General features: G+C 41.7%; 2 pseudogenes; both read left to right on the top strand.

The window, feature by feature from the left end:
* Positions 1-235: 235 nt before the first annotated feature.
* LOC137239403 (ubiquitin carboxyl-terminal hydrolase 5 pseudogene) lies at positions 236-4,000 on the top strand (annotated as a pseudogene).
* Positions 4,001-4,837: 837 nt separating this feature from the next.
* Positions 4,838-5,376, top strand: LOC137239406 (ATP-binding cassette sub-family F member 2 pseudogene; annotated as a pseudogene).
* The last annotated feature ends 5,486 nt before the right edge of the window (positions 5,377-10,862 follow it).

The raw sequence follows: 10,862 nt of genomic DNA on the forward strand, positions 1-10,862 counted from the left end.
GGGCTAACAGAGGTTGGAACGGCCGTGGGTTCGATCCCCCCATGTACGGTTGTGGCGACTTTGTGATTGTTTCCGCCTGGTGATTTTCCGGTGCGTCGCGATAAAATGCTGACTCAGAAGCGTGAACGAATCGGATGTCGACCGTCATATGGAGGGCACAGCTTGGGGTAGCGAGCGGCCTGGCGCTCGGTTATTTTGCGCTACGATGCGTAGCGAGTAATTCTATGCAGAGAATATGGAAGAAAAACAAAAGGAAGCGCGTTTACTTATTATGACTGTGGTACGCGTTCGGTGGCGAGTGGTAATTGTAGTAGGGTGATGGATATTTTCTCTGTTGCTGACTTTTTCAGAGCAACGGCGTTATTTTGTAAGGTGAATGAGTTTATTTGCCCTTTTGCTTTCGTAAAGTAGGCCTTACATGTGGAAATATCGTTTAAAGATCACAATAAAACTCCTAATCGGCTGAAGATTTCCGATCTGACGTGTCAGAGTGGCTTGCTACACGACGGTTTTGTATATGCACGTTGCACGTACCATTATGCTAAATGGTACGTGCCACCCTGTCGCATGTTTCTTTTTTCAGCTGATAGAGCTGATGTGATGAATTCTAATTAATTTATAGCCGGAGAATTTATATGTAGGTATATAGTTTTGTCATTGGCATAAGCTAGGGCCATAGAGAGAGCTGAATTTTTTTCATTTCGGGACCTTTTCATTTCGGGACTCTTTAACTACGGGACTCGGATTTTTTGTACCGAAGCCTTAATCATGACTGTGTGTGATGTTTGTTGTTGAAAACAACAAGTCCTGCCCCCAGAACCAAGCAGCACGGACGGCAACAAAATCAAAAAATCAAAAAAAAAATGTTGTTGTTGTTTGCTGTAAGTGAGGGCATAATTAATTTTGAAGGAGGTTTTTGCCTTTATGTTTGTGCGTAAGTATGTGTTGGGACTGCCCGAGGCGTCAGTGTTGGCAAAAAAAGCGATCCAGATTTTGTTTCGCTTGCGGGTTTTCGGTACCAGCGTGCGTCTTTTAATGCATCACTAAAAATAGTGAGGGCCGAACAATAGGCACATAGGTATGTATATATACATACGTTGGTTATACGTGTACCAACAGCCAGTGCACGGACTTTACCGCATTGGGATATTTATCTACTTTTGGACCCATTTTACTTTTCTACTACTTCTATCATCAAATCCCCAAAATCTACAAACATTTCAATCGATTCGCAGTGAAGCTGAACAGACTCAAAACAAGAAACAAATTTGTTTATGAAATAAATGTCGTAAATGCGCACGCAAATAATTTTTTAGCGCTATTGTCCGTGTGAATAATCTTCCGAATAACATGTCCTCATCGGTTATTTTGTGGCAGTATTTTTGTACATTGGAAAATTGTTGTTGTAATTGGACGTTGTGGCAAAGTTTCGTGAGTGTTTATAGCTCGAAATACACAAAAAAGGCAAGTATCATAAGCTATGTATCTACACATTTACATGGATTTTGGTTTTGTTTGCAAATTTTTTGTTGAGAGTGTGATTTCCATGAAATGTGCTTTATTTCGTTTTGACAACAAATTATGAATTGTTTTGTACAAATAAAAACTGTAATTTTGTTTTCCTACCAAAATCTACCAACTAATACTATTTGTATTATATTTTTCGTCTACCAACATTTTGCCTTTGAAAGTCCGCGCACTGGTACCCAGCAGCAACGACCAAAAAGTTGAACATTCAAACATACAGATGTATAGAAATAATGTGAACATTCAAACGTACAGATGTATAGAATATAAGTTTCAATGGTATCGAAACAAACGGGAAGCAAATCGACCGATTCACTGATTCTCTTCTCCGTTACTTCATTCTTTTGAAATTTACGGCGCGTGGGCAGCGTATGCTATTTGTCGACGAGAAAAAATTGGTAAGTAACTTTCATATTTTCTTTTATTTCTTATTATAAATTAATTTTCTTGTATTTTCCCATTATTAATTTATTTTATTTTATTTTTCAGGTGGAAAGGGCCAGGACACCGGGATGATTGGGGTTTTTGCTAGTTTTTCTGTTTTTTAGGTTACCGGCATCGCAAAAGGGGTGCTCCAACTGCGGCGTCGGCCACACTTCCGTCAGTTGTCACACTTTTGCGATGCCCATTGATGGTTTTTTCTGTATTTTCAGGCTATCTACCGCGGCTTGCCACAGAGAACAGCCTGAAAAATCGGAAAAAATGTAAATTAGGCGAAACGCAATCTGCAGGACCACAACCTGCTAAAAAATCTCATTTGATTGACAATTAGAAAGAATTTTTTTTTTTTTTGGTTTCACTGACGCGTATATCTTAATTTGCTGAGTAATTGCAAAAATAATAAGGTTTATAGCGCTTTATTTCCATTAGATGCATACATTGTACAACAACATTTTATTGTTGTGCACGAATATTCTAAGTAGAAAGCGGTGGAATTGCTATAAAAACATTTAACAAAAATTCGATTACCCAACGAAAATACACAGATCTATAAGGATGAATGTGTCTACTCGTATGATACACCGGAAACTCGCACGGCTATACGTTAGCTAAAGCATCTTTCTTAATTTTGGCGTAGCTTATGCTAAACCGCTATGTTGAAAGGACTGGTACTGCAGTATTTTTACATATACATCGCATTAAAACCACCCAAGGATGGTGCGGTTAGTGGTATTGGCGCTGGTGAAGGTGGGCCAGAGCGCAAAATAACGCGATGGGCCCTTGGCGTAGATGGTGGCTATAATGATGAGACGAAAAGGAATGATATTAAGGATACCTTGAGCATTATCGTAAGGCCTGATTTGTGTAGGAAATTGCAATACCCTGCTGAACAATTATCGCTAATTGTAACACAAAGCGTTGCAGCATTACTGACGCCGTCGGGTATCCAACGATTCGGATACGTTATTGTAGCTAGATGGAGGAAAAATATACCACCATCGGGTTGGAAATGCGAAAAGTGTGATTTAAAATAATGTGTGGTTAAATTCAACTGATGGTTCAATATTGTGTGGACGTAAATTTTTTTTTCGGCGGCTCAGGGGATAATGATTATGCTGCTGAGCATTACCGCGAAGTGGGCTATTCTCTAACTGTAAAATTAGGTAAAATTTCAGCTGATGGCAAATCTGATGTTTTTTTCATATCCTGAAGATGATATGGTTATTGATACGCATTTAGAAAAAAACATATAGCACACTTGGCATTAATATGACTGCTAAAATCAACGAATAGGCGAATGGTCGTGGTTGACAGAAGGTGATGGTGAGCTCCAACCGCTTGCTGGTCCTGGTTATACGGCTATGCGGAATTCGTGCTATATCATTGGCATGATGCAGGCAATATTCACTCTCCCCGATTTCATTAAACGTTATGTGGGTGAAGGTGTTGACAAATATTTCAATGCAATGATCCAGCCTGTCGCCTCCACAAGCCTCACATGGGAATGTCTTTCCCGGCACATTGGATATTTTTTTGTGATTTCAAGATACAAATGTTCAAGTTAGGAAATGGTTTGTGATCTGGTAAAAATAGCAGCATTTCGCAAAATTCACTCGGTTCAAAGTGTACAGGCATTTGATCGGCAATGTTCAAAAATGTTATTGGAAAAAATCATCCCGATTTTAGTACAAATAACAAAAAGACGCCTATGGCTTTTATTTACATCTCATCAACGGAACTCACGCCATGAAAAGGTCCAGTGGATTCGCTCACCATCAACTTCGAAGAGCGTGTGGAATGTATGATTAATAAAAAGGTGAAGTATACACGACGTGATGAGTATTGTCTGCTACTACAAATCCCACTGGAAAAGGCTACGAATTTTGATGAAGTGAAAGAAGAAAGTGGAGCGTAAGAATGCTGCGAGTGCAACCATAAAATGCCACTGCACGCTTGCTTCGATCGCTTCTTAGCATCAGAAGTACTTGATCAATTCTATTCATCTTGTTGCAAATTGTGTGACAAACCCTAAAAAACAAAAACTTCAAGCAAAAACCAACGTTGCTATTGGAAGTATACCAAAAATTTTATATCACCAAGCTTGGACTTCAGCTGACACGAGTACTTACGCCTGTGTTAATTTGAAGCACTGCTACTCACCGAAGTTGATGAGCTGACAAAGGATTCTCAACCTGCCTTACGTCTTACAATGGGAAGGTATGGTAAAAACATATGTACAGTTCGTTAACTAAATGTCTTTTGTTTCATCAAGGAGAATTACAATTCCGTGTTAAACAATATCTTTACATTGTTTCCAATTAAACATGGTGGCCTGTGCCGAAGATCGTCTACGTTAGATGACAATAGCCTTGCTGGAAGTACAATTTATCCAAACGTAACTTCATTACCACCTACGCATGCACCAAGCCGGGAAATGGTTATCACTGCATACCGAACACCAAGCAGTTATAGCGACTAACAAATTATCTAGGCGTGGTGGGCAGTTAGATAGGGAGATAGTGCGGCGCGCTCAGAATCTGGTGTTAGTCGGGCATTCGCATGAGCTACCCAAGTATGGAGATAAAGTGAGTGAGTTAACTAGGTATTTATAAATTTAACATCCAATTTAAATTTTTACCGCTGTATCTCGTTACTCGCCGATGAATTGGAACCAAGATATCCTCCATTCTTCCGCAGATAAATCTATACGAATTTATAAAAAAGTGTCCGACAAAGTGCGTTTCCTTCGCATTTCGGTTTGGGTTTGAGGACTTATTGCGAACCTTTTTTCATCTTTTCTGTATTACGAGTCGGCAGACATTCCTATGCTCATTTCGCATTCTCAAATTCCTTCTATGGGGTTTCATAAAATGCATCAATTCCTACACCGGTTATTATGGGGGAGGATGTCAGTTTTCGTTACCCTGATAGCACTCCATATGGCTCTATAACAATTTATAGTTTGGTATAGATGTAGATACGAGCTTGACTTCTATTCAACTTCTGGATGCAGAATTGGTACCAACTTCTGGTGTGATGCGTAAAGGTTCACATTTACCTATTGCATGCTGTCATTAGCATTTGCATGAATTACTCGACTTGGATCCAAGTCCATTAGAGTATAGATACCTGAATTCCCAGAAGTTAAAGAGAAGTCAGAAATGGGAAAAGTTATTGGACGCGACAATTGATGATCCTAACAACAACTTGGATCTGGTACCAATCGATGCCTTGGCTGCTGCTATTAATGATTTTGAAGATGGCATGGTGTTAGATAGTCTCGATATCCGAATGATCGATGAGGTTGCTGAGGAAATTTGGGTTTGCGAAAATGAAACTAAATGGAAGGGTAAGGTTCTGGATTTTAAAGTGCATTTTCAAAATGAATTTGCCAATGAACCTATTTGACTTACATTCGTCAATTTTATTGATTTGATAAGAGCAGCACATAAAGGAGGGGGGCGGGGGTGGGGTTGCGTGTTCTTGTTCGGTGAAGCGATAATTATATGAATCTATCAATCCCTTCTTAACTATGAGTGACCCCTCTTTACCATATTTCCTTAATCCGGTTCACCATTTAAGAGCTAGTGGCCACTAAGCACTTAGGTGATTGAATGTTGAATACAATTTGATCACTATTTTTGAATAAATGACTTGGAAAATTTCAAATTATATTCATAAACGTTTTTTCCTCAGAGAGAGAATGGCCGCATTTAAACCATTTCTTGGATTCTCCAACAACCCATTAAAATTGCGGCCATTCTTCAGTTAGTGTCTGCATGAATTTCAGAATTAGTGCGTAGAACAAATATCAGCGTTTTGTACGTTGTTCGAGAAAACTAGCAATTATCTGAACTAAAATCTTGATTGCTAAACTTAACAGATATCAACGATATTTGTTTGTTCAAATTTCGATAATTATCTGTAAATTTATTACGTTTGGGCTATTGTCTAAAATTGCCCCTTTGTGAAGCTTATTAGGGCGGTATTTCTCATAAGGAGTGTCATGAACTACTGCAATTTATAATGGGCCGAGTACATTTATGTTATGTGGCAAATAGATGATCTGCTTTAGGGTTCTGGCGTCCTCGCTCGGGGTGAGCGAGTGAATTTTGGGTTAGATTTTTGTTGAAAATTTAAAATATAGAATGGGCTGAATGCCCTTATGTTCCGGTGGCAGATAGCGGATCTGTGTTAGGATTCTGGTTGGCCTCGTCTTTGTTTTCTGTGGCGGTAACCGATCTGCATTAGGGTTGGTTGGACTCGTTTCGGGTGAAAGTCTGTGAGGGGGGGGGGGGGGCGTGGGGGTTACTCGATAGGAAGGTGGAATTTGGAAAGAGGGAGGAACGGAGAGTTATGAGGAGCTTTTGGGCTTCTCGCAATCCATCTCCTCCGTTGGAAGAAGGATCAGTTTGACCAAAGGTCGTCTGACTTGACCCTTCTCGGTTATGAGGTCGACTACGCGAACTCGGTTATCTTCGCCGGGGTGTACGTTGACGACTCGACCCAACCTCCATTCGTTTGGAGATAAGTTGTCCTCTTTGAGGACAGCGAGATCTCCCACTTTTATATTTTGTTTGAGATGCTTCCACTTCACTAGTTTTTGAAGTTCTGATAGATATTCCACCTTCCATCGTTTGCAGAAAGTGTGGTGGAGGGCTTTGAGTTTCTGCCATCGATTGATCATCGAAGCAGAGCTCTCACTCGCATCTGGTTCTGGCGGAGCCAGTAGGTGGCTGCCCGTTAGGAAATGTCCTGGGGTCAGTGGTTCCAGGTCCGTTGGGTCATTAGATGACGGGCTCAGCGGTCACGAGTTCAGGCAAGCCTCGATCCGGCACAGAAGTGTATGGAATTCCTCGAATGTGAATTTGGGTGGTGAGGCTATCTTCTTGAAGTGGCTTTTAAAACTTTTCACTCCGGCCTCCCACAGCCCTCTCATATGGGGAGCATCCGCAGGGATGAAGTGCCACGTTAGATACTGGTGGATGTATTTGGAAATAGTCATATCTCTGGTGTCAGAGATGAAAGTCTTAAACTCCGCTCGTAAAGAGCGTGAAGCTCCGAAAAAATTTGTACCGTTGTCGGAGTACATATTCTTTGGACATCCGCGTCTAGAGATAAAACGGGCAAATGCCGCTAAAAATGATGGGGTACCGAGGTCACTAGTGGCCTCCAGATGAATCGCCCGTGTGGAAAAACACACAAAGAGGCAAACATAGCCTTTGGATAGGCGACACCCCCTGCCGCGGTAGCTTTTGATTTCGAAAGGCCCCTCGAAATCTACCCCGGTATTGGTAAAGCGCAGGTAAAAGTAGTCCGTTCGCAGGAAGGGATACCCATAAGTTGGGACTGCGCCTGGTTTCGGTGAATGATACAGGTTTTGCAATTGTGGATGATGGCTCTGATCATGGTTTTGACATTCGGTATCCTGTATTGGGTTCGGATGAGACGGAGCATGGGCTGGTTCTCGCCATGAAGGGAATCATGATGAAACATCATGAATGTAAGGCGAGACAGCCTACAATTGTAAGGCAAGATGATCGGATGACGCTCGTTGTATGACATGTCTTTTGAAGCCCCTAGACGCCCCCTGTTCTAATAATATCATCTTTGTCGATGTATGGGTCGAGTGACAGTATTACACTATTTCGATCAATAGGTTCCTTATTTTTCAATTTTAAATATTCTGTACCGTAAAATTGTTTCTGACAGACTCGTATTAATGCTTAAGTCGTTGCTTAATCTCACCGGCTGAGATTATACACGACTTTTCGTGGAACATTGCTTTAGTTTTACGATTCGTTCTTTTATAGAATCTCCTAATATAGGATAGAATTTTCAAAGCCCTGGGCAGATTTGAAAATTGGTATAGAATATCTATTTGATCTACCCTTGTCGTGGCATATGTTTGTGCCCTCTTCTCCTCAACGGACGTTATGTATTCGGTGTCTTGTGCTGGCCAGTGGGAATTGTCTTCTTGCAGCCAAGAAGGTCCCTGTCACCCCAACGAATTCTTGACCAAATCTGATGCAAGTAGTCCTCTGCTTCCTAGATCCACTGGATTAGATTCCGAGTCCACGTGAAGACAGTCCTTGCTACCGACCATATTGATGATCTTAGTTATTCGGTGTGCGACGAAGGTCGACTAGGAACAGGGCGGATAAGAATATCCATGCGAGTACGATGGTTGAATCCGTCCAGAGGTGAACTTTTGCTGGTCCCAAATGAATGTTTCGGAATATTTATTCCATGATTTCTGCGAGCAGCACGGCGACGCAGAGTTCTAAACGTGGTAGCGAGATGGTTTTCACAGGAGCTGCTCTAGTTTTTGCTAAAAGTAAGTGTATGAAAACCTGATCGTCTCTTTTCACGCGCATGTATACCGCTGCCGCATATGCTTTCTCGGAAGCGTTGTGAAGTTTTCCCACCGTTCTAAGGTAGTTGGGGAGACCGGCTCGTCCCACCCGGTGCCTTCTAACCAGATATTCTGCATTAGGATTTTTTCCACTATGACCATTGGTGCAAGCCAGCCTAAAGGGTCGAAAAGTTTGGCTATAGCGGATAAGATTGCGCGTTTGGTGATATTCTCGCCATTCTCTAAAGCTCCTGCTTTGAAGTAAAACATGTCTGAGTGCGCGTTCCATCGTATTCCGATTGCCTTCACCGAGCTAGCCTCTTCGAACGCTAGGAAGTCCTCGCTGAGCAGATCCGTTTTGGGGATGTCCTGAAGGATTTCCTCACAATTTGATGTCCACTTGCGCAATGGAAAGCCAGCTGAGTGTAATGCTTCGCGAATCTCGTTTCTTGCTCTGATGGTTGACGCTATTGTATGTCCTCCAGATAAAACGTCGTCGACATATATACTTTCTCGTAATATACCCGCTGCTATTGGGTGGGTATTTTCTACACCATCAGCCAATTGCAGAAATGACCGTATCGCGAGGTAGGGGGCGCAATTTACACCAAATGTGACAGTCTTTTGTTCGTAAAAGCTGATGGGTTCTTTGGGGGATGTTCGATGTACAATTCTTTGAAAGTTGGCGTGAGTATCGGTCACCCAAATTTGCCTTAACATCTTTTCTATGTCACTATTAAAGACTAAGCGGTACAGTCTCCAACGTACAATTAAAAAGGGCAAGTCTGTTTGGAGTACTGGATCTGGTTAGAGTATGTCGTTTAGACTAATGCCATTTGCCGTCGGACTTGACGCGTTGAACACGACGCGCACCTTGGTAGTGGTACTTTCCGCCTTTACCACGGCGTGATGGGGCAGGAAATAATTATCCGAATCGTCGGATGGTATATTATTCTTGATTTTTCTCATATGTCCAAGCGTTTCGTATTCTGACAACACCCGAACATACTCTTTCCCTAACTCTTGGTTTTTCAGTAATCGCCCCTCATTTCTGAAGAACTGTGAACATGCGCGCTTTAGGGACGGTCCTAATTTAATATTCTCAGGGTAATCCTGCCTAAATGGTAGCGAAACTGGATACCTCCCATGTTCATCACGTTTTGTCGTTTCCTTAAATAACTGTTCACAATACCTTTCTTCTTCATTAAGCATTTTATTTTTGGGAACATTTTCTACCTCCCAGAAAGCTTTTAATTGGTTGTCCAACGCAACCTCGTTTTAAAATGACACGATGCTCTTCGTTGGACTCGGTGCTTCTATTCGACCGGTTAGTATCCAACCGAACACTGTCTCTTGGGCCAGAAGTGTATTAAGTACATTTTTTTTCAGACCGCTCATTATAATTTGGGGATATGTGTCTCCATCAAGTATAAGGTCTACATCTTCGTTAACGTAGAACCTCTTTTCTGCCAGAAACAAGTCTGGGAATGCCAGCATAGTCATGGTGTTGATATGGCAGAATGACAGATTCCCAGTAAGTTTGGCTAGAATCAGAACTGGAGTAGTCAAGCTGAAGCATGGATCCACAGGTGAACGTAATTCGATGGTGGATGCCTCTCTAACAAGAGCAGATACTGCATTGGTGATGCCTGACACTTGGGCATGCATTTTCCTCGCAGGCAAATTGATTCTGCGTTTCAGTCTTTCTGTCATGAAAGAATATTCAGACCCTGAATCAACTAATGTCCGCGCGGAGAAGTCGGTACCATTATGGTGAATGTGTATTCGAACAGTTCCTAATAGCACGCCTGTGCTGCAATTTGCATGACAGGATTTTACATTCTGGTTTGCAGATTGTCGCGCCTGTGCTGATGTTGTTGGGATATTATCCGCATCTTTGAAAGGATTGCGTACAGCAGTTTGCTGAGATGTATCCGCATGCAGGAGCGTGTGGTGACGATAGTGGCATTTGGAACAGTTGTAGGAACTGGTGCACTTCGTCACGGTGTGTCCTGGGGATAAACAATTCAGCCAGCCACTTGTGGATTTTATAAATTTAATCCTTTCTACTGGGGTTAGCTCGCAAAAGCGAGAACAGTTTCGTAATCTGTGCTCAGGGGATTTGCACATTTTACAAATTGATTTAATTGTTTGCTTTGATACTTTTGTTTGAAAAGCACCAACTCTTTTCGTAGGGGTTTCTGTCGATTGTAGCGACGTGTTTGGTTTTTGCACTTTCGAAGTGGCATGCCCTGTAAAACCAGACACTGTTTCAAGTGTCTGAAACCGATTAGAAAGGAATTTATCCATATCCTCCCACTTGTATATGTCAATTTTATGGCCTATATTTGGCTCCCAAAGAGCCAACGTGCTCTCTGGTAACTTGGTTGAGCAGGGATAAGTGAGGATTGCATCTCAATTAGAAGTGTCAATTTTGTGGCATTTGAGGGCGAAATACAATTATTTATATCATTTTGCAGCTTTTTTATTGAACTGACACACTCACTTTCTACCTTTTTTAAGTTAAATAAAATTTGTG

Source organism: Eurosta solidaginis, chromosome 1 (assembly GCF_040869045.1).
Source record: "Eurosta solidaginis isolate ZX-2024a chromosome 1, ASM4086904v1, whole genome shotgun sequence".
In the NCBI taxonomy this organism is placed as follows: Eukaryota; Metazoa; Arthropoda; class Insecta; order Diptera; family Tephritidae; genus Eurosta; species Eurosta solidaginis.